The 22,205-nt window shown below is 44.7% G+C and overlaps 1 protein-coding gene across 6 annotated transcripts in view; it reads left to right on the forward strand.

Moving 5' to 3' along the window:
- The first annotated feature begins 5,662 nt into the window (after positions 1 to 5,662).
- Positions 5,663 to 22,205, forward strand: part of LOC140205826 (MAP kinase-interacting serine/threonine-protein kinase 1-like) — an 83,796-nt gene continuing 67,253 nt past the window's right edge. For 3 of the 6 annotated variants that reach the window (XM_072273573.1, XM_072273567.1, XM_072273571.1), the window contains exons 1-2: positions 5,668 to 5,744; positions 6,525 to 6,605. The gene's annotated coding sequence lies outside the window, so the exon portion shown is untranslated. Of the gene's footprint in view, positions 5,745 to 6,524; positions 6,606 to 22,205 lie in introns of all 6 variants that reach the window. The other 3 variants (XM_072273572.1, XM_072273568.1, XM_072273575.1) reach the window with 3 other exon arrangements.

A 22,205-nucleotide genomic window follows, 5' to 3' on the forward strand; every position in this document is an offset into this window, starting at 1 on the left:
GTGTAGCTGCGCTCCTAAAAGGCTGGCCATAGCCGACCACAGGCTGGAGGTGAACTGGGCGCCCCTGTCGGAGGTAATGTGGGCCGGTACCCCAAAGCGGGCTACCCAGGTTGCGATCAGTGCTCGGGCGCAGGATTCGGAGGTGGTGTCGGTGAGCGGGACTGCCTCTGGCTATCTGGTGAACCGGTCTATCATTGTTAGGAGGTACCGCACTCCTCGCGACACTGGCAGGGGCCCCACGATATCCACATGAATGTGGTCGAACCTCCGGTGGGTGGGTTCGAACCGCTGCAGCGGAGCCTTGGTGTGCCACTGCACCTTGGCCGTTTGGCATTGCATGCACGCTTTGGCCCATTCACTGACCTGTTTATGCAGCCCATGCCACACGAACCTGTTGGCGACCAGCCGGACGGTTGTCCTGATGGAGGGGTGCGCTAAGTTGTGAATGGATTTGAAAACCCGCCGGCGCCAGGCTGCTGGGACGACGGGGCGGGGTTGGCCGGTAGCTATATCACACAGTAGGGCCCTCTCACCTGGGCCTACGGGGAGGTCTTGGAGCTGCAAACCGGAGACTGCAGTCCTGTAACTGGGGATCTCAGCGTCTGCCTGCTGTGCCTCTGCCAGTGCTGCATAGTCCACCCCCTGGGACAGGGCCTGTATGGTAGGTCTGGATAGTGCATTCGCCATGACGTTGTCCTTTCCCGAGACATGCCGGATGTCCGTCGTGTACTCGGAGATTTAGGACAGATGTCGCTGCTGGCGGGACAACCAGGGGTCGGACACCTTCGTGAACGCAAAGGTAAGCGGTTTGTAGTCTGTGAACGCGGTGAAGGGCCTACCTTCTAAGAAGTACCTGAAATGCCGGATTGCCAGGTATAGTGCCAATAGCTCCCAGTCGAAAGCACTGTATTTGAGTTCAGGTGGTCGTAGGTGTTTGCTGAAGAACGCCAGGGGTTGCCAGCGACCCTCGATGAGTTGTTCCAGCACTCCACCGACTGCTGTGTTGGATGCGTCCACCGTGAGGGCAGTAGGAACGTCCGTTCTGGGGTGCACTAGCATCGTGGCGTTTGCCAAGGCTTCTTTGGTTTTAACGAAAGCGGTTGCGGCCTCTTCGTCCCAGGTAATGTCCTTGCCCTTACCCAACATCAGAGTGAACAGGGAGCGCATGGTTCGGGCTGCTGAGGGGAGGAAACGGTGGTAGAAATTCACAATACCCACGAATTCCTGCAGGCCTTTGATTGTGTTGGGTCGGGGGAAGTGACGGACCATGTCTACCTTGGCGGGCAGAGGGGTTGCCCCGTCTTTAGTAATCCTGTGGCCCAGGAAGCCGATGGTGTCGAGTCCGAACTGGCATTTGGCTGGGTTGATTGTAAGGCCGAATTCACTCAGGCGGGAGTGGAGCTGGCGGAGGTGGGACAGATGCTCTTGACGACTACTGCTGGCTATGAGGATGTCGTCCAAATAGATGAATGCAAAGTCCAGGTCGCGTCCCACCGCGTCCATTAGCCGCTGGAACGTCTGTGCGGCATTCTTTAGCCCGAACGGCATTCGGAGGAATTCGAAAAGTCCAAACGGGGTGATGAGTGCTGTTTCATAGAAACATAGAAACATAGAAAATAGGTGCAGGAGTAGGCCATTCGGCCCTTCGAGCCTGCACCACCATTTATTATGATCATGGCTGATCATCTAACTCAGAACCCTGCCCCAGCCTTCCCTCCATACCCCGATCCCCGTAGCCACAAGGGCCATATCTAACTCCCTCTTAAATATAGCCAATGAACTGGCCTCAACTGTTTCCTGTGGCAGAGAATTCCACAGATTCACCACTCTCTGTATGAAGAAGTTTTTCCTAATCTCGGTCCTAAAAGGCTTCCCCTTTATCCTCAAACTGTGACCCCTTGTTCTGGACTTCCCCAACATTGGGAACAATCTTCCTGCAACTAGCCTGTCCAATCCCTTTAGGATTTTATACGTTTCAATCAGATCCCCCCTCAATCTTCTAAATTCCAACGAGTACAAGCCCAGTTCATCCAGTCTTTCTTCATATGAAAGTCCTGCCATCCCAGGAATCAATCTGGTTGTCGGGGATGTTGTCCGGATGTACCAGGATTTGATGGTATCCCCGGACAAGGTCTACCTTGGAAAAGATCCTTGCACCGTGTAGGTTTGCTGCAAAGTCTTGAATGTGCGGCACAGGGTAGCGGTCTGGCGTTGTAGCCTCGTTCAGTCTGCGGTAGTCGCCGCATTGTCTGTAGCCCCCCATTGCCTTGGGCACCATGTGCAGGGGGGAGGCCCATGGGCTGTCGGACCGTTGTATGATCCCCAATTCCTCCATCTTCTTGAACTCCTCCTTCGCCAGTCGAAGCTTGTCCGGGGGAAGCCTTCGAGCATGGGCGTAGAGGGGTGGTCCCTGGGTCGGGATGTGGTGCTGTACTCCGTGTCTGGGCATGGCTGCCGTGAACTGCGGTGTCAGTACTGATGGAAAATCCGCCAGGACCCTGGTGAATTCATCGTTGGACAGCGTGATGGAGTCCAGGTGTGGGGCTGGCAACTTTGCTTCACCCAGGGAGAACGTTTGAAAAGTCTTGGCGTGGACTAGTCGCTTCCCTTGCAGGTCGACCAGCAGGCTGTGGGCTCGTAGAAAATCCACCCCCAGGAGTGGTTGGGCCACGGCGGCCAGTGTGAAGTCCCACGTGAACCGGCTGGAGCTGAACTGTAGCCGCACCGTGCGGGTGCCGTAGGTTTGTATTGTGCTGCCATTTGCGGCCCTCAGGGTGGGTCCCGGTTCTCTGTTGCGGGTGTCGTAACTCGTTGGAGGTAAAACGCTGATCTCCGCTCCGGTGTCGACCAAAAATCGGTGTCTGGACTGCTTGTCCCAGACATACAGGAGGCTGTCCTGATGGCCAGCCGCCGTAGTGATCTGCGTAGCGTTTCCTGGGAATTTGCAGGGTGGTCTACAGCGGCGGGCCTCTGTGCCCCACCGCTGGTGGTAGAAGCACCATTGTTCGTTGGGCTCCTCACTCCCGTCGCCGGGTTTTGTAGGCTCTGCTGCCGGGCCTGGTCTGGTCTGTCGTTGGGCCCGCGGCTTGGTGATCTGTGCGACGGATGCCCCTCTCTCCTTCTTGGCATTCCACAACACATCTGCTCGGGCCGCCACCTCCCGGGGGTCGCTGAAATCTGTGTCGGACAGCAGCAGGCGTATGTTCTCGGGCAGTTGCTCTAGGAACGCCTGCTCAAACATGAGGCAGGATTTGTGTCCTTCAGCCAGGTCCAGCATTTCGTTCATTAATGCTGACGGCGGCCTGTCTCCCAAACCATCCAGGTGCATTAAGCGGTGTGCTCGTTCGCGCCGTGAGAGTCCAAAAGTCCTTATGAGCAGGGCTTTGAATGCTGTGTATTTGCCGTTCTCCGGGGGCGACTGTATAAACTCCTCAACTTGTGCAGCAGTCTCTTGGTTGAGAGAGCTCAGCACGTAGTAGTAGCGAGTGGACTCCGAGGTTATCTGCCGGATGTGGAATTGTGCTTCTGCCTGTTCAAACCACAGACGGGGTCTCAGCGGCCAAAAGCTTGGCAGTTGTAACGAAACTGTGTGAACTGATGCGGCGTCGGTCATCTCTGGCCCAAATATCGTTTGGGCCATCGGGGGTCACCAAATGTAGCGGTGTGCTACACACAGCGCTAGAATACCCACACGGAGTCGGTGAGTTGGAGTTGCGATAAAGAGATTTATTCAAACTTCGCGGCCTGCTTTAAAGCCTTACCGTTCCCGCCCTCCCTGGGGCGGGACCGCTGTGGGGAATGTATATTCCCAGACCCTCTCCGCGTGTGGGATTTTCCCCCTGCTGGTGAAGATGGCCTGGCGCCCTTTTTGGGGCCAGTCCTCTGCCTGCGCACGCTGTTTTGTGAGCCGGTTCGTGGGTGCTAGAAAATGGGTCGCCACAATATTATCCTTATTACATGCCCTTTCCTACCCCCTTTGTAATCTCAACCCCACATTCCCATAATTTTTTTTTACCCTTACAGTTTCTTAACTCCATCGACAAAGATTTGGCATTCTCTGACCCTGCGTCACCTCTTTCTGAAGCTGTAATTCCATCTCTTACCAATAAAGTCACACCACCACCTTTTCTTGGCTTTTATGCAGCCTTCAACTTCCCTTGTGAGCCACAGTTGCCTAGCCCTGCCACCCTGCCTGGCCTTTTGATGCAAAGTATACTCTTTGATGTTAAACTCCCAACTACGACCTTTTTTCAACCATGACTCAGTGATGCCCACAGTGTCATGTTGACCAATCTCTAACTGCACCACGAGTTCGTCCTTCTTATTCCAGAAACAACATGCATTTAAATGAAACACCCTCACTTCTGCATTCTTCACCCTTTTGAATTTTGCCTCTGTGCTACAACTTAAATCTTTGTTCCGTCAGCAGTTGTACCCAATCATTGGCTTGCTCTTCCATACATTCATGTCACATATTACATTCTCCCCCCCCGCCCAGGTCACTGAGTCCTGGGGTTGGAGGTCTGTATTTGCCCGGAGTTTGAAGCCTTGAGTTCAAAGTCCGAGGTTGGCGAGTCCTGGGGTTGATACTGAAGACGGAAGTTGGTGAGTCTGGAATCTGAGGCCCAAAGGTTGAAGACTTAAGTCAGTCAGTCTGGAAGACAAAGTTCGATGTCTGCAAGTCTAGGCCCATTGTCTATGAGTATGAGAATCTGCAGTCGAGGACTCCAGATGGCCTGTCTCTAAGTGTGAGTGGGTGGGATGGAGGAAAGGAGCTTGTTTGGTGTTGTTGCTTTTGTTGCTCTGCTGAACATCCTGAACATCTGTTGGCACTGGAATGTGTGGTGACATTTGTTGGCTGCCCCAGGACATTCATAGGTTGTTTTGGTGATTAAAACAAATGACACATTTCACTGTACATTTGATAAATAAATGAATCTGAATCTGAACTATAATGTCAGCTTTCTATAGCAACCAAGCACATTCCTATTTAAAGTAATTATTGTAAGACTATTGTCCAAATCGGATCACACTGGGCAAAGTAAGTTTTCTTTTGCAGTTGAGAAAAAAAGTAGCAGGAAAAAATAGTAACACACACACAAAAAATGCTGGTGAACGCAGCAGGCCAGGCAGCATCTATAGGAAGAGGTACAGTCGACGTTTCAGGCCAAGACCCTTCGTCAGGACTAACTGAAAGAAGAGATAGTAAGAGATTTGAGGAAAAAATAGTAGTGGAACTATTGCTGACCTAAAGCAATGTTTCAGTTTGTTACTTATTTCATCAATGAGAATGATTTACAGCTCCACAAGCAAGTGCCTAGAGGGCTCCATTTGAATGTCATAAATATTATTCCTTGAAGATCACATTTTAAGTTTTGAGATCTTCTAGCTGAAGAAATACCAATTAAAGACAGCAAATTGCTACTTTGAGCAAGCCACGGCCAATTTAAAACAGTGCTTCAGGGTTTAGTTTAATTCCTTCAGAGGCTAAAGTAGAGCTAATTCTACTGTCTCAGTTCCTGTTACTTGGATTGTAGACTTAGTTAAATAACTGAAACTGGCAAAAAAACAGCACAAGAGCACTAAATTTGACCTTAACAACGTGGCGCCGACGGCAGCGGGGGTTCAATTTTACCCACTTGACCTTTCCGCTATGGCGATGCTGTGGTGGCTTGTGGGTGTCGTCACAGGTCCTGCTGTGGGACGTAGAAGATGGCGGAAGCTCGAACTGCCGGAGTTGGCAGGTAAGGGACAAGTGGCGCCGTTGATTTTCTTTCCAAGTTTGGGCTGAGTTTCTGTGGGAGCGTCTGCCGTGGGGCAAGGGGAGCGAGGGAGTCGATGTGTCCCCAGCGGCCGGCTCCATGACAACCGCTCGCCGGCTCATCTCAGCGCTGAAAAATGGTTCTGCATTTTCCGCTGTGTGTAACTTGGCGCTTCTTCCTCGGGACCGGGTTTTTGGAAGGACGCGATGATGTTTGCAGACAGCTCTCTTATGCTGAGTCAATCTCCAATTTATAAGGCTGTACGAGTCATGAGAGTGTATACAGAGGCAGTGGGGCATTTACTGCAGCCCAGAACCTCATTAATTTGCAGTTGATTTATTGTTTTGTTTTGTAGGATGGAGGGAGAAAACGATATTCCTCCTTTACTAACTGACGTGGCAAGAGCCCCTGTGTTCTGTCATACTATTTATACTCTGATACTAACGGTCAAGTCTGTTATAGGACGTAGTTAATTCCTATCAGTGTTCTCAGTGGGAAAATGCATGCGTAAGCTTTAGTCTCTTGCATCAGTGTGACAAGTTGCATAAATAGTGCTTTAACATCCAGTTCGTTTGATCACGGTGTCCCAAGAATAAAGTTATCATCAATTAAAGCCTGCTGCAGTCAGTTACTCAGAATGCTGCACTCCGTTCTCCTGGTAGTAAAGCTGCCAGTTATTCTAATCTGCTTCTGCAATTTAAATTATAAATATATAATTATCATTCCCTTAGAATTATTTAAGTTTTATTACTGATTTTGCAGTTGATAAGCTCCACGGTGCCTGAAACATCTTGAGAGGAAAGGAGAAGGTGGTTTGAGGAAGATGCTTATTTCTGCTGTCTGGTATGATTTAAAAAAAACAAAAATAAAATTTGAACTTTGCTGTTTGTATTGAATTTGCTTAACTGGTTTGTATTGAAACAGACTATCAGAGAATCTGTCAAAGATTTGAATCTGCAAATGCTGGGGGTTAACCTCGCGATAGACTGCCATCCTAACCAGGGGGGAGTCTCATACTCTCAGTCGCTTCATGCCACAGAAACCGGCATAAGCACCGGCCTGATGAGCCACAAGGCTTGGGACAGACTTTAAAAAAATATTATTTTAAAAGTAGCTTATACAAGGGATCCTCATGCAAGATGCGGGAGATCTGGGAGACCTCCAGTCATCCTGATTGCTACATCTGTGAGATGTGCATCTGGGTGCAGCTCCTTACAGACTGTGTTAGGGAACTGGAGCTTCAGCTCATTTGGGAAAATAAGGTGATAGATAAGGGCTACAGTGACTACCCCTCTGGCTGTTCCCCCTCAATGATAGTTACAATTCTTTGAATGCTGTTGGGGGTCTGGTGTGGAATTACTTACCATAGGAAAGCCACAGTGATCAGGCATCTGGCTCCGTGACTTCGAAGGAAAGGCATGAGAAGAGGGGAGAGATGGTAATAGGGGACTTAATAGTTGGGGAACAGACAGGAGATTCTCTGGATGTGAAAGAGATTCCTGAATAGCATGTTGCCTCCCAGGTACCAGGGTAAGTGATGTTTCAGATTGGGTCCCCAGCATTCCTCAGGAGGAGAGTAAGCAGGCTGAATTTGTGGTACTTATTGGTACCAACGACATGGGTAGGAAAAGGGATGAAGTCCTGAAGAGCAAGTATAAGGGGGCTAGGTAAGCTGAAAAGCAGGATCTCAAGGGTAGTAATTTCTGGATCTCTGGATTACCACACACCAGTGAGGGTAAGAATAGGATAATTTGTCAGATGAATGTGTGTCCCAGGAATTGGTGTAGGCACCAAGTTTCAGATTTGTCTATCATTGGGATCTCTACCGGGGAAGGTATGACCTGTTCAAATGGATGGGTTACACCTGAACTTGAGGAAGACTAATCAAATTTCACAAAACATTTATTATTAAAGTACATACAGTCCTGAGCAAACGTCTTGGGCACATGTGGAAAAAACTCTGTAAAGGGAAGATGCTTTCAAAAATAATGAAATGAAAGCTTTCTAAATGTCAAAAAATACTCTAAAGAGCAGTAAACAGTAAAAAAAAACTAAATCGAATCGGTATTTGGTGTGCCCGCCCTTTGCCTTTTAAACTGCGTCAATTCTCTTAGGTACACTGTTGTGCAGTTTTGTAAGAAAATCAGCTGGTAGGTTGTTCCAAGCTTCTTGGAGAACTTGTCGCAGTTCTTCTGCAGACTCGGCTGTCTCTCTTGCTTCTGTCTCCAGGTAATCCCAGACAGCATCTAATGTTGAGATTAGGGGTCTGGAGATTAGGGCATTTGAAACCATATAAGAAATCTAGTGTGCATAAGACCTTTGCACAGTACTGTATATGTCACCATATACAACTCTAAGATTCATTTTATTGTGGGCATACGCAGTAAATCCAACAAGCACAATTGAATTAATGAAAGACCACACCTAACAAGATGAACAAACAACCAGTGTGCAAAAGATAACAAATTGTGTAAATACAAAAGAAAAAAGAATAAAAAGTAAATAACCAATAAATATCGAGAACTTGAGATGAAGAGTCCTTGAAAGTGAAGTAGAATGAGTGAGGTTATCCCCTTTGGTTCAAGAGCTAATGGTTGAGGGGTAATAACTGTTCCAGAACCTGGTGGCATGTCTCCTGTACCTTTTCTTCCTGATAGCAGCCATGATAAGAGAGCATGACTTGGGTGTCCTTGATGATGGATACTGCTTTCCTGTGACAGTACTCCAAGTAGATGTGCTCAGCATTGTCTCTTTGAAGCAGGGAAAGGATGGTAGGTTGAATGAACCATGGTGGGCAACAGATGTGGAACAGCAAGTCAAGAGAAAGTTAGAAGGAAGGATTAAACAGGGCCCTTGAGAGTTTCAAGGTAGGAATTTAAGATGAGATTTAGGAGAGAGCTAGAAGCTGGCATGAGAAGGCCTTGGTATATGTGAAGAACAAGGGGATGATTAGAGTGAGAGTAGGACAGATCAGGGATAGAAGAGAAAATGTGTGCCTGAAGTCAGAGGAGGTAAGGGGGGGGGGGTCTTAATTAATACTTCAGTATTTGTCAGAGAGACAGATTAACGAATATAAGGACTATTTGGCCTCCAAGTCCAAAGGGAAGTTACAGACTTACTTGCAATGATCATTTGCCAGAAAAAGTGTAATTAACAAAGTATTTAGTTGCTATCCTTGTTTTGTTAGTCACCAGCCAGAAGTCACTTAAACTGGAATTTTGCAGATGACATGTAGGTTGATGGTGTTGTGGTTGTTTAGAAGGTTGTCATAGGTTATAACAGGACATTAATGGGATGTGGAGCTAGGCTGAGAAGTTGTAGATGCTGTTCACTTGGAAAAGTGTGAAATTATAAAATTTGGATGGTCGAATTTGAAGACAGAATACAGGGTTAGTGGCAAGATTCTTAGCAGTGTTGATCTTCCGTTCTACGTCCATAGATCACTCAAGTGTGCTGTGAAAGTTGATAGGTTGGTTAAAAAGGTATATGGTGTGATGACCTTCATTAGTCAGGAGATTGAGTTCAAGTTCAAGAGTAATGTTGCAGCTCTATAAATCTCTGGTTAGGCCATACTTGGAATATTATGTTCATTTCTGGTCATCTCATTATAAGAAGAATGTGGAAGCTTTAGCGAGGGCACAGAGGAGATTCACCAGGATTAAAGAGCATTTCTCCCCACTACGTCAGAGAGGCGTGGAGGGAAATCGTCCGCTAACTGGAGAAACTCCAGATGCGACGTACCTTTCCTTATGAGAATAATTTGAGTGAGCTAGGGCTTTTCTCTTTGGAGTGAAGGATGGAGGTGATCTGATAGATGTGTAGCAGGTGATAAAAGGCATAAATGGAGTGGACAGCCAGAGATTTTTTCCTAGAGTGGAAATGGCTAATACAAGGATGATTGAAGGAAAGTATAGGGGAGATGTCAGAGAGTTTTTTTACAGAGAGGGAGAGAGTGGTGGGTGCGTGGAAGGCTCTGCTAGGGGTAGAGGCAGATCCATCAGGGGTATTACAGAGACTCTTTAGGTAGGCACATGGATAAAAGAAAGATGAAGTACTATGTGGGAGTGAAGGGTTATGTTGATCTTCAAATAGATTAAATGGTCGGTATAAGGCCGTGGGCTGAAGTGCCTGTACTGTGCTGTACTGTACTGTTCTATGTTCTAATGGATGTTGAAGGGAGATAAAATTTCTTGAATAAAAACCCATGCAACGGCACAGAACTAGGGAAGGCTTAATACAGGTTGATGTTAGGCTAGGCTTTATAAGACCACAAAATGGATTACTATGTATCCAGTTTCAACCAGTCAATACTACATCAACATGGACTCTTTCACTGTATCTGACACCATTTAATTCCGGAACAGTCTGAGGCTTGACATCTGATCTGAATTTTGACTGTTCATGGTGCAAGTTACTTTATACTGATGTGAAACTGCAGCTAGTTGAGAGATTAGCTTCAAAGAATCAAATTTGATTTCCTTTGGTTTTATGATTTCTATCGTTTTGGAATTTGCATGCTGTTCAGTGTGTGTAAATCTGTATTTATCATTGCTATTTAGTAATTTAAAGAAGTTGTTATTTGTGACAGGGTTATGCAAGATATGTCAAATGTAAAAAGAAAGGTGCATAACATATCCTTCATTGGATAAAAAATACTTACAATTATCTTTTTTTTCTGTTATATATTACTTAGTTCAATGCTTACAAGATTGGGTCTTAGGAACTGTGACTTAGTGAACTTATTTAAATCTTACACCCGTCCCACAACGTGAGGGAGTGAAAATCTTTGCGTTATGACTTTGTTGCAATGCACAGACATGTGAATTTATAAGTCTAATGGGCTTCTAGAAAGAAGCCATTCCGTAGCCTGTTGGTCCCGGCTTTAATGCTACAGTACCATTTGCCATACGGAAGCAGCTGAAGCAGTTTATGGTTGGGGTGATCTTCCAGGACTATTTTACTCACCTGCTGCTGAAAATGTCCTCATTGGAGGGAAGTTCACGTCCACAGATTCTCTGGGCTGTCCGTAACCACTCTCTGCAGTGTCCAGCGTTCAAGGTTGGTGCAGTTCTTGTACCAGGCGGTGATGCAGCCGGTCAGGATGCTCTCAATGGTGCCTCTGTAGAAGGTCTTGAGGATCTGGGGGCTCATTCCGAACTTCATCAGTCACCTAAGGTGGAAGAGACGCTGTTATGCTTTTTTTGCCACACAGCCGGTGTGTACAGTCCAGGTGAGATCTTCAGTGATGTGTATACCGAGCAACTTGAAACTAACTGTCTCAACTGCAGTCCCTTTGATGTTGTTTGGGGCGAGCCTGTCTTGGTTCCTCCTGTAATCCACAATCAGCTCTTTTGTTTTTTGGACATTAAGGGAGAGGTTGTTATTTTGGCACCGCTGCGTCAGGGTATCAACCTCTCCTCTTGTAGGCAGTCTTGCCACTGCTAGAAATAAGGGGATCAATGTCATGTTATCTGCAAATTTGATCAGCAAATTGGAGCTGTGTGTTGCAACACAGTAGTGGGTGTAAAGGGAGTAGAGGAGAGGACTCAGGCCACAACCCTGTGAGCAACACTTGAGATTTTCTGCTGGAAAATAGGGTTTTCCAGTTAGACTTAGCCCCTTTGGTGGTTGACAATCATGGGAACTGTGTGATTTGCATGAAATTTAATTGTACTAGGACATACTGTATTTGTATGAGCTTTAATTTGCTATTTCACTGCAAGTCTTCAATTTGTCAATGACTTGAGGAATATACTGAACAACTACCTATTGACAGATTTATCTTCTTCTTAGACAGCCCCTTGGGATCAAGGAAGGTCTGGTTCTAAGATGGCTGATGATGCCACATTGGGAACCTTAATCTTTTTCCACAGGTGGGAAGGAGTAGCTAATGGGGTAGATGGATAGTTTGGGAGATTGTGTGCTTCTTCTACAATTCTGCCATGTTTTGGGGTATTCCTAATGCATGGCCTCAATGTTGCCAGTACCGTCCCAAATGAAACTTCACCTCTTTGAATGATTAAGGGTCACAAGTTCTCTGGAGTACATGGGAATGTTGTACTACTTCAAGAAGCTTTGAACATGCTTAAATCTTTCACTCTGTCCACCTGATGATCTTTTTTTCATGACAGATCTCGGAATAAAATGTCTATTTTAGGAGCCTAGTGTTAAGCATGCGAATGACGCAGCTTCTGCAACCACCAGCTGAGACTAGCTAGAGTCTCTATGCTGGGAATGTCAGCCTGGGAGAGGATGCATGTGATGATTCATTTATAATACCAGTGAATGTTGGAGGATTTTACAGAGACAGCGTTGGTCGTATTTTTCCACAGTCTTAATATGCCTGCACTAGATGGCGCAGGCATCAGAAGCAAGTATAAGGACATATTAATTTATCATGTGATTTTATTCTGAAAGCAGTTTTGACTGTTCTTTACTGGTATGTCATAACAGAAGGTCAAGAGCTGAAGAAAAGAGGCTGAAAACCAAGCAGGGATATAAATTGGCTGGCAGAACAAATTTTCAAGTATAATACTGTCTGAACAATGGATTTGGTGTGTGTGAGTCAGAATATTTGACTGGCTTTCTCAGTGTACATTTATATAATTATATTGTGGCCATTCTGGGAGCAGTCATTGTGTGAGTGGGCCAGTGTTAGAGCGCCCAGCCTTTAGCTCAGCAGTCTTCTCTGAGAACAAGTGAAACTCGATTTCAGAGAGAAGGCACAAGTAAGACCAGATAAACTTTTTTTACAGTCTGTAAATCTTTAGTCAGTATAGGCAGGATGGTTAAGGAGGTGGAATGCTCTTCTTGTGAGATGTGGGATTTCAGGGTACCTGAATACATCTGTAGGCATTGCACCCAACTTTAGCTCCTGACTGACAAGGTTAAGGAACTGAAGCTGGAGCTAGATATACTCAGGACCATGTGGGAGGCTGGAAATCTCATAGATGAAACATTTACTGAGGTGATCATACAGTGCAGTCTTCAGATAATATATGAGTGACCACTTGGAGGAATAAGGGAATGAGCAATTAGTGCAGGGTTCCCCTGTAGCCGTTCCCCTCAGCAACAACTCGCAACAACTCGTGGATACCTCCTCTTATTTACCCCTCGATCGTGACCCCACTAAGGAGCACCAGGCCATTGTCTTCCGCACCATCACCGACTTTATCCGCTCAGGGGATCCCCCATCCATTGCTACCAACCTTATAGTTCCCACACCCCGCACTTCCCATTTCTACCTCCTACCCAAGATCCATAAACCTGCTTGTTCTGGCCGACCTATTGTCTCAGCTTGCTCCTGCCCCACCAAACTCATTTCTGCATACCTCGACACTGTTTTATCACCCCTTGTTCAATCCCTTCTGACCTACGTTCGTGACACTTCTCACGCTCTTAAACTTTTCGATGATTTTAAGTTCCCTGGCCCTCACCGCTTTATTTTCACCATGGATGTCCAGTCCTTATATACTTCCATCCCCCATCAGGAAGGTCTCAAAGCTCTACGCTTCTTTTTGGATTCCAGACCTAATCAGTTCCCCTCTACCACCACTCTGCTCCGTCTAGCGGAATTAGTCCTTACTCTTAATAATTTCTCCTTTGGCTCCTCCCACTTCCTTCAAACTAAAGGTGTAGCTATGGGCACCCGTATGGGTCCTAGCTATGCCTGCCTTTTTGTTGGGTTTGTGGAACAATCTATGTTCCGTGCCTATTCTGGTATCTGTCCCCCACTTTTCCTTCGCTACATCGACGACTGCATTGGCGCTGCTTCCTGCACGCATGCAGAACTCGTTGACTTTATTAACTTTGCCTCCAACCTTCACCCTGCCCTCAAGTTTACCTGGTCCATTTCCGACACCTCCCTCCCCTTTCTAGATCTTTCTGTCTCTGTCTCTGGAGACAGCTTATCCACTGATGTCTACTATAAGCCTACTGACTCTCACAGCTATCTGGACTATTCCTCTTCTCACCCTGTCTCTTGCAAAAACGCCATCCCCTTCTCGCAATTCCTCCGTCTCCGCCGCATCTGCTCTCAGGATGAGGTTTTTCATTCTAGGACGAGGGAGATGTCTTCATTTTTTAAAGAAAGGGGCTTCCCTTCTTCCACTATCAACTCTGCTCTTAAACGCATCTCCCCCATTTCACGTACATCTGCTCTCACTCCATCCTCCCGCCATCCCCCTAGGAATAGGGTTCCCCTGGTCCTCACCTACCACCCCACCAGCCTCCGGGTCCAACATATTATTCTCCGTAACTTCCGCCACCTCCAACGGGATCCCACCACTAAGCACGTCTTTCCCTCCCCCTCCTCTCTGCATTCCGCAGGGATCGCTCCCTACACAACTCCCTTGTCCATTCGTCCCCCCCATCCCTCCCCACTGATCTTCCTCCTGGCACTTATCCGTGTAAGCGGAACAAGTGCTACACATGCCCTTACACTTCCTCCCTTACCACCATTCAGGGCCCCAAACAGTCCTTCCAGGTGAGGCAACACTTCACCTGTGAGTCGACTGGGGTGATATACTGCGTCCGGTGCTCCCGATGTGGCCTTTTATATATTGGCGAGACCCGACGCAGACTGGGAGACCGCTTTGCTGAACATCTACGCTCTGTCCGCCAGAGAAAGTAGGATCTCCCAGTGGCCACACATTTTAATTCCATATCCCATTCCCATTCTAACATGTCTATCCACGGCCTCCTCTACTGTAAAGATGAAGCCACACTCAGGTTGGAGGAACAACACCTTATATTCCGTCTGGGTAGCCTCCAACCTGATGGCATGAACATCGACTTCTCTAACTTCCGCTAAGGCCCCACCTCCCCCTCGTACCCCATCTGTTACTTATTTTTATGCACACATTCTTTCTCTCACTCTCCTTTTTCTCCCTCTGTCCCTCTGAATATACGTCTTGCCCATCCTCTGGGTCCCCCCCCCCTTGTCTTTCTTCCCGGACCTCCTGTCCCATGATCCTCTCGTATCCCCTTTTGCCAATCACCTGTCCAGCTCTTGGCTCCATCCCTCCCCCTCCTGTCTTCTCCTATCATTTTGGATCTCCCTCTCCCCCTCCAACTTTCAAATCCCTTACTCACTCTTCCTTCAGTTAGTCCTGACGAAGGGTCTCGGCCTGAAATGTCGACTGCACCTCTGCCTAGAGATGCTGCCTGGCCTGCTGTGTTCACCAGCAACTTTGATGTGTGTAACAAGTATACCTCTTTAAATACTGGTAGGGGAATGTCCTATCAGGGCACTGTAGCAGCAGTCAGACCAGTGGCACTGTGGCCAGCTCTGGGGCTAAGCAGGGAAGGGTAAAGTCAGGAAGTGCGATAGTGATAGGAGACACAATAGTTAGGGGGAATGAACAGAAGATACTGTGGCCAAGAAAGAGATGCCAGAATGGTGTGTGGCCTCCCAGGTGCAGGGGTCCAGGATGTCTCAGAGTGGCTGCAGAATATTCTGAAGGCAGAGGGTGGGCAGCCAGATGTTGTGGTGCACGTTGGCACTAATGACATGGGGTAGAAAGTGGGGAAGAAATCCTGTGCAGAGAGTATAGTGTGTTAGGAAAGAAGCTGAAGAGCAGGACCTCCAAGGTAATAACCTCTGAATTAGCCCCAGTACCATATGCTAGTCAGGGGCAGAAATAGGATGACAGTACAGATTAATGAGTGGCTGAGGAACTGGTGCAGGACAAAAGGCTTCAGATCATTGGAACCTCTTCTGGGGCAGGGTTGACCTGTACATGAGGGACTGATTGTTACCTAAACTGGCTGAGATGTTTGTTAGTTTTACTCAGGAGGGTTTAAACCAGTATGGCAGAGGACGTGAAGCAGACAGGATCAGGTCAGAAAATGGAGGGATGCAGATGAAGATAGATGTCAGGACCAGTAGAAATGGGAAGCAGCAAAGTAATAGATACGATGGGACAGATAGTTTGAAGTGTGTATATTTTAATCATAGTATTATAAGTAAAGGTGATGAACTTAGAGCATGGATCAGTTTATGGAACTACGATGTTGTATCCATTACAAAAGCTTGGCTGAGAGCGGGTGCTTAATGTTCCAGGGTTTTGATGTTTTAGAAAAGATAGGGGGGTAAAAAGGTAGTGGAGGGGTGGGGGTGGGAAGAGGAGGAATTGCATTACTAATCAGAGAAAATATCACATCTGCACTCATAATGGAGGGCTTGTCCACTGAGTTTATATGGGTAGAAATCATAAATAGGAAGGGTATAATCATTCTGACTTTGTACTACAGACCCTCCCAACAACCCTCCAGAGTGCAGAACATTGAGAAGCAGATATGCAGGTAGATTGAAGAAGGGTGTAAAACAATAGGGTTGTTGTCATAGGGCAATTCAACTTCCCTAATATAACCTTCTCAGTGCAAATGGCTTAGATAGGGCAGAATTTGTCAGGTGCATTCTGGAGGGTCTCTTAAATCAATATGTGGGTAGTCCAACAAGTGGAGGGGCAAAATTGGATCTTGTGTTGGGTAACGAGCCTGGCCAGGTGATGGACCTTTTAGTGGGTGAACAGTTAGGGAACAGTGATTGCAACTCCTTCTGTTTTAAGATAGCTATAGATTAGGTTAAGTGTGGACCTTGTGTGAGAGTATTAAACTGGAGTAGGGCAAATTATGAGATCAAAGGGAGAGTTAATTGGGAACAGCTGTTTTTGGGCAAGTCCATAATCCAATATGCGGAGGGTACTTGAAGACCGACTGCACAGAGTATAGGATGAGTATGTTTCAGTCAGAAGGAAGGACAAGGATGGCAAAGGTAAGAGAACCGTGGATGTTGAGGGTGGTGATGAATTTAGTCAAAAAGAAAAGAATATAAAGCTAGGGAGCTAGAATCAAACAGAGCCATGGAGGGTTATAAAGAAGCCAGAAAAGAACTCAAGAGAAGTAAGAAAGCCAGGAGGAGGCCATGGAAAGTCCTTGGCAAGTAGGATTAATGAGAATTCTAAGGTATTCTATACATACATCAGGAACAAGAGGATATCTAGGGAGTGTGTGGGAACACTCAGGCTTAGGTGGGTGGTGGGGGAGGTGGAATACTTACTTGATGTAAGGGATGTGGCAAGGTCTTTAATAAGTACTTTACATCAGTATTTACCAAGTAGAAGATGTGGAGGATAGAGAGATCAGTGTTGCGAGTATTTTGAAGTAAAGGAAGAGGTTGTGTAGGGTTTCTTTAGAGCATTACGGTGGATAAGTTCCCAGGGCATGATGGGATATCCCCCAGGTTACAGTATTGAGAGAGGCAAATGAAGAGATTACTGGGGCTTTGATCAATATCTTTGTGTCCTCCCTAGCCATAGGTGAAGTCCCAGAGGACTAGCAAAGAAGGCTGTTCAAGAAGGGCAACACACATAAAAGATCATTTTGGATCTCCCCCTCCCCCTCCAACTTTCAAATCCCTTAATCACTCTTCCTTCAGTTAGTCCTGACGAAGGGTCTCGGCCTGAAACGTCGACTGCACCTCTTCCTAGAGATGCTGCCTGGCCTGCTGTGTTCACCAGCAACTTTGATGTGTGTTGCTTGAATTTCCAGCATCTGCAGAATTCCTGTTGTTTGCGTGTTCAAGAAGGGAACCAGGGATAATCTATAGACTTAAGAATCTTATGTCAATGGTTGGGAAGTTACTGGAGAGAATTCTTAGAGATAGGATTTATGAGTATTTGGAAAACCATGGCTTAATTAGGAAGAGCCTGAATGGCTTTGTGTGGGGTAAGACTTGTCTTACTAACTTGATTGAGTGTTTTGAATGAAGATGATTGATGAAAGTAGAGCTGTGGATGTTGTCTAAATGGATTTTATTAAAACATTTGACTAGGTCTCTTATGGAAGTCTCATCTAGAAGATTAAGATGCATGGGATCCATGGCGAATTGGTCGTTTGAATTTAGAACTAGTTTGCCTGTAGAAGTCAGAGGGTGCTGGTCGAAGGGACCTTTTCCAGCAGGAGGTCTGTGATTAGTGATGTTCCACAGGGATCTGTACTGGGACCTCTGCTGTTCGTGATGTATCTGTTCCACAGGGATCTGTACTGGAACCTCTGCTGTTTGTGATGTATCTAATTGACTTGGATGAAAATGTACATGGTAGGCTAGGAAGTTTTCAGATGATACGAAGATTAGTGTTGTGATAGAAGAATGACAAAGAATACAGTGGGATATAGATCAGGTTCAGATATGGGTAGAGAAATGGCAGATGGACATTAACCGGCCAAGTGTGAAGTGTTGCACCCGAGGAGGTTAAATCTAAAAAGACAGTATGCTGTTAAGGGCAATACCCTTAAGTGTTGATGAGCAGGGGGATCTTAGGGTCCCCAAGTTAAGCATGCCATATGCCTTCTGAGCCACCCTATCAACCTGCTTTAAGGTTGATAGATGGTTAAGAAGGCATATGGCATGCTTGCCTTTATTAGTTGAGGTATTGAGTTCAAAAGTCAGGAAATCACATTGCAGCTTTATAAAACTGTAGTTAGCCTGCATCTGAAGTATTGCCTACAGTTCTGGTCACCCTATTATAGGAAAGATGTCAAGCCTTTGGAAAGGGTGCAGAAGAGCTTTACCAGGATGCTGCCTGTGTTAAGAGTGTATGTGCTGTAATGAGAGTTTGAACTGACGAGGTGTTTTTTCTAGAGTGGCTGAAGGGAGATCTGATAGAGTTTTACAATATTATGAGAGGCATAGATAGAGTAGATAGACAGTATCTTTTTTTCCAGGGTTGAAATGTCTAATACCAGAGGGAGGAATTTGAAGTGAAAGGGGGTAACTATAAAGGAGTTGTGCAAGGCAGGTTTTTTTTTACACAGAGAGTGGTGGGTGCCTGGGGTGGTGCTAGAGCAGATACATTAGGGACTTTTAAGAAATGTTTAGATAGGCACATGAATGCGAGGAAAATAGAGAGAAATGGACATTGTGTAGGCACAAGAGATTAGTTTAGTTGGCCATTTGATTACTAATTTATTTGTTTCGGCACAACATTGTGGGCTGAAGAGCCTGTTGCTGTGCAGTACTGTTCGATGTTGTATGTTATAGTCATACTTTATTGATCCCAGGGGGAAATTGGTTTTTGTTACAGTCGTACCATAAATAATAAATAGTAATAGAACCATAAATAGTTAAATAGTAATATGTAACTATGAAATTATGAAATAAGTCCAGGACCAGCCTATCGGCACAGGGTGCCTGACCCTCCAAGGGAGGAGTTGTAAAGTTTGATGGCCACAGGCAGGAATGACTTCCTATGACGCTCTGTGCTGCATCTTGGAGGAATGAGTCTCTGGCTGATGTACTCCTGTGCCCACTTAGTACATTATGTAGTGGATGGGAGACATTGACCAAGATGGCATGCAACTTAGACAGCATCCTCTTTTCAGACATATTGCAGTTCTATATTGCATGTATCCACTACTATCTATATAATGTATCACTACTGATGTATTGCAGCAGTCCTGCTGTGATGGATTTCTTGTAAAACATGTTTTATTCTGAATATTGAGTCTTGCAACAACAATGCTATAATTTTGCACAGTCAGTGCAGAGGAAATTAAAATGTGTGGATAAATTTTATTAACCTGGTTCTGTATTCAAGCTTGCCTAGAATATATTATTTTTCAGATATATTGGCAGGTAATTTGACAGTGGAATGCCACAATTGAATCATACACTGACTTGCCTGATGTAGCAGGTCTTTATGACTATTAACTTATCTCCTCTCCCCTGTGATATTTTAACTAACTCAGTGTATACATACATCACATAAATGTGTTCAATTAATGCTTTTTAATCCTTATGCTCCTGTTTAGAGGAGCTGAGGAAACATTTCTGTAAATGATTGTTTCTGAAGGACAATATTGTATGAGGGTATATTATTTTTTTTGAATTGTTTGCAGTTTTCAGTAAAATTAATTATAAATGTGTTTGAGTCATTTTCACTATAGAAATGGTGCAGTATGTACCTGACTGGATGGGTGAGTAGTTTGTGGAGATGTGCACTCCTTCCACCACTTGGGCAGGACTTTCTTTGTGTTCCCAACACATAATTTTGAGGTTGTCAATATCAACTTGAAAGCAACTTCTCCACTTTAAATAAAGGCAAATCAGAAGTTCCCAAGGACAATTGTACTTCAAGGAAACTTTGATCATTGTTTTGTAACTTTCTCTATTTGCTTGGTTATCTCTTCCCATGATAGAGCTTGGAAGTAGTGTCCATTTTGGGAGTTTGGAGTCCGTCTTGTGAACATTGGGGCCTGTCTAATGTAGCCAACCAAGAGTAAATAGGTTAGAGATGTTAGTCCATGAGAGAATGCTGATGTTGGTTCCATTAACCTTCAAGAGAATTTGGAAGATTTCTTTTCAGACAGCAGTGATATTTATTACACTGCCTTGAGAGATGTTTGCTCTAAGTAGTTCAGCTCTGAGTAGCATATAGAAGGGTAGAGATCACTGCTGCCTGGTCTGCCATGAGTTTGAGCTGTGTCTGAGACCTTGATCTTAATCTAGCCTCTTCCTCAATCTGATCAAGAATCATAAAGTTCTAAAGCTTATGATTATCTTATTTGTGTATATTTGTAGAGGAAATTGCATCATTCAGATATTGCAGAAAAAGCTAGAAATAAGATAGTTGCCCTTAGTGCAGGATGTATTAAGTATTCTCAGTTTGTGATTGTGCAATATGAAAGGAAAAACTAGTGAGAGACATGGAGAAATAATTGATTAATGCATGTGCAATGCTGAATTCCTAATCAAATATGAATATTCACCTGTTGGATAACAATGAAAAATCAGTCTTGCCAATCAGAGAGAGTACCCACCTATTTGAAAGTTGGACAATAATGTGATAGTGCAAAGGTTTGAAGAAATATACAACAGAACTATTATGGGTATGGTTATTTTTTATCAGGTTAGTATTTTACTATCTACATGAAATGATTGATCTGCAGCTTAAAATAAACAAGATGGTGCATAATTGCTGTGATAGTACTAAGAGAGTCTGCCACAAATGCTGTAATTAAAAGAATAATTGGTTAATGTAGATAATCTATGGTTCTATTGCTTTTTATGGTTCAGGCAATTATGACAGAGACTTGAGGCCATTAGTTGTCATGGTGGCACATACTGTAGTTCAAAATCAATATCAATAAGATTGAATGTTTTATGTAAGCTTGTTTTGAAAATTTTTATTTTTTTACGAAGTTTCATAATTTTTTTTGGGAACCAACTTTTTTAGCTAATGAAGTTACTATATAGATTACAAAGGCAAATTCTACTAGAAAAGTACATGAAATCTAAATGTCCGATGAATGGGGAAAAAAAACAAACACACAGATACAATCTTATTGTGATTAAATCTACCTTGTTAATTAAATCTACTTTTTCAAAAAAGGCATTAAATTTATTGTTACCTTTTGGTTCTCTTAATGTTATTTCTGCTTTGAAAGAAGTTCATTTTTGAAAAGAAAATTAGTGTAAATTCAGGTAAACCTGAAAGATTTCATAAATGGAATTAGTGATTAAAAATAATAATCAGCTGAATTCATTCAGTGTTTCCTGTAATATCTGTTCTGTAACGGATTTACATGGTGGGAGTTCAGTGAAACTCTCACTGCTGTCCCACTGTGATCCCTGCTGTGATCCTGTTCAACTTTTCGACCACGTGCTTACCCAGACCTGCTACTTACAGCCATGTATCCTGAGTCCTGCTGAAGGGTTTCAGCCCGAAACGTCGACTGTACTTTTTTCCATAGAGGCCGCCTGGCCTGCAGAGTTCTTCCAGCATTTTGTCTATGTTGCTCGGATTTCTAGCATCTGCAATTTTTCTCTTGTTTGTCGTTTAATTACATGACTTTGTCAATTCTGTAAACTAAACTGTATATTCTGTAAAATACAACTGGTTAGTAAACAGGAATTATACATGTGGATTGGTATCAGATGATATTGTCTTATTTGTCCCAAAAATAGATAATCAATGCTGTACTTCAGGTTACGTCAATGGTTCTCAACCTTTTTCTACTTGTGGTCTACTTGTGACTTTCACTTACCTCTGTGGCTCCCACCCCCATAGTCTCTGTTAATTGCTAAAGTTTTTGGTTAACTGTACTAATTATTCTTATATAGTCCATATTTATGTTTTAATAGATTATAGGAATATGTTAAATATAATGTTACAGGTGGGTATGAAAAATTAAACTATTTCAAGACTCTGAATAGGTTACTTTATTAATATATATAATATTCTTCCAACTAGCAACAAAAAAGCACAATATTATTACTATGGCTTTACAGCAGTCTTCACTGTGGAAGGCACTAGCAGTGTTCCAGAGGTCCATGAGTGTTGGGGAGCAGGAGAGAGTGCCATTGCAATTACAAAGGAAAAAGTGCTAGGCAAACTCGAAGTTCTTAAGGTGGATAAATCACCTGGACCAGATGGACTA

This window comes from Mobula birostris, chromosome 12, assembly GCF_030028105.1.
Source record: "Mobula birostris isolate sMobBir1 chromosome 12, sMobBir1.hap1, whole genome shotgun sequence".
Taxonomy (NCBI): Eukaryota; Metazoa; Chordata; class Chondrichthyes; order Myliobatiformes; family Myliobatidae; genus Mobula; species Mobula birostris.